Raw genomic sequence first — 2,500 nt, 5'->3', positions numbered from 1 at the left:
CGCGCATCGAAAGTCGCATCTCTCGAACTCCGATCCGGAAATCGGCCGATGCATCACGTTAACTATTTCTTATATATCTAATATAATATACATGGAGACGGTAAGAATTCTTTTAATCGAAGATATACATATACTTCTCATCAATATCCAAAAGCTTATCGAAAAATAAATTACTCAACTTTTACGTGAAGAATCGTTCACCCAAACCTTATCCCCTATATATGTCAGGAGAACCCAAGGTTCCCCTCCAGACACGATTTAGCAAACTTTTCCCGATCGATCCGACCCACCGAGGCCGTCTCGACCGTCCGCTGCGCCTACTAGGGCCGATTTCTTCGGACTCCGATCAGAAAATATACCGATGCATGTCGTTAACACCTAGTCCGCCTCGTCCGATCTATCTAAACAGTCTCGACGCACCCAACACTCTTTCAAAGTCGGATTACTCGGACTCAATCTGAAAATGGACCGATGCATGACGTCAACACTTAGCCCGCCTCGTCTGATCTATCTAAGCCATCTCGACCCACCCAACACGCCTTCCAAGTCGGATCACTCGGACTTCGATCTGAAAATCTCCGGACTCATTTTTATGAATATCCCCAGTCAGTAAGAACGTTATTTCGCCAATATATACCAACAATAAACCATATTCCAATAGCTGAACCAAAAATATAATTCCCGATCCAAACGTTCTGCATCGCCCAACGCGACCACCTTCCCTATATATGTCAGGAGAGCACAGGGTTCCCCTCCAGACAACACTTACGCTCTATCCCCGACTCTCGGTCGATCGATAGGCCAGGTCAGCGGTGTCTGTTTCGGCCGAAGCTCGGACTTTGGTCAAAATGTTCCGATACAAAATTTGAACCAAGATAGATACAGATATGATTCCTTCTTAAATATACGTTGATTATCGAACAGAATATGGTAAATATTTTGCGATGACCGAGGATTTCATGAATTTTTTTTTTTTTTTCGAAAAAATTTTCTATTATCGGAATTTCCTCAAATTTCATTTGGTTGCCTCCTAATGCTTATTAAAAATGATAACCAACAATCAGAATCATTATTTATCATTTATTTCAATTTTTATAATGAAAAACGTTCACGTCCTTTCGCGCCTCTCGATCGTCGTTTACGTGATGCATCGGTCAGCCCTAGTTTACGTGGTGCATCGGTAAGATCGAGTTCACGTTCTGCATCGGTCTGCCCGAGTTTACGTGGTGCATCGGTAAGATCGAGATTACGTGGTGCATCGGTAAGATCGAGTTCACGTTCTGCATCGGTCTGCCTGAGTTTACGTGGTGCATCGGTATGATCGAGTTTACGTGGTGCATCGGTAAGATCCAATTCACGTTCTGCATCGGTAAGATCCAATTCACGTTCTGCATCGGTAAGATCCAGTTCACGTGGTGCATCGGTAAGATGGAGATTACGTGGTGCATCGGTAAGATCGAGATTACGTGGTGCATCGGTAAGATCTACTTTACGTTCTGCATCGGTCTGCCCTTGTTTACGTGGTGCATCGGTAAGATCGAGATTACGTGAAGCATCGGTATGATCGAGTTTACGTTCTGCATCGGTCTGCCCGATATTACGTGGTGCATCGGTCTGCCCTAGTTTACGTGGTGCATCGGTTTGGACTTAGAGATATATTTTCGACGTGAAAATGTTCCGATACAACTTTTGAACCAGGATAGTTAGAGAGATGATTTTTTCTGGGATGTACGTGGATCGGGGAATGGATTGTGGGAAATAACTTGCCATGACCGAGGTGTCCTCGAATTTTTTTTTTTTTCGAAAAAAATTTTCTGATTGTGGAATTTTCTCAAATTTGATTTGGTTGCCTCCTAATGTGTTCTAAAAGAGTAAATCAGTAATCGGAATCGAAAAATATTTTTCGGATTTTTTTTTTTTTCGAAAAAAATTTTCTGATCGTGGAATTTCCTCAAATTCGATTTGGTTGCCTTCTAATGTGTTTTTAAAGCGTAAATCAGTAATCAGAATCAATATTCATTGTCGACTTTAATTTTTATAAGGAAAAATGTTCACGTCCTTAAACGCCTCCCCATCATCAGCCCGAGTCCAAGTCGATGTCAGTCCCGAGCGGACGGTGTCAGATACTACCTATCGCCGAGGTCTGGACTTGGCGAGATATTACGACGTGAAATGTTCCGATACAACTTTTGAACCAGGATAGTTAGAGAGATGATTTCTTCTATGTTGTACGTTGATTGTGGAATGAAATACGGAAAATAACTCGCCATGACCGAGGTGATTACGATTTTTTTTTTTTTTCGAAAAAAATTTTCTGATCGTGGAATTTTCTCAAATTTGATTTGGTTGCCTCCTTATATGTTCTAGTAGCGATAATCAACAATCAGAATCAAAATCCATGGTCGGGTTTGATTTTTATAAGGAAAAATGTTCACGTCCTTTTTTACAACCCCGACTCATTGACGATGTTAGAACCGAGCCGGCGGTGTCAGATACGACC

This window comes from Harmonia axyridis, chromosome X, assembly GCF_914767665.1.
Source record: "Harmonia axyridis chromosome X, icHarAxyr1.1, whole genome shotgun sequence".
Lineage (NCBI taxonomy): Eukaryota > Metazoa > Arthropoda > Insecta > Coleoptera > Coccinellidae > Harmonia > Harmonia axyridis.
Note: the sequence above shows the minus strand (reverse complement) of the source record.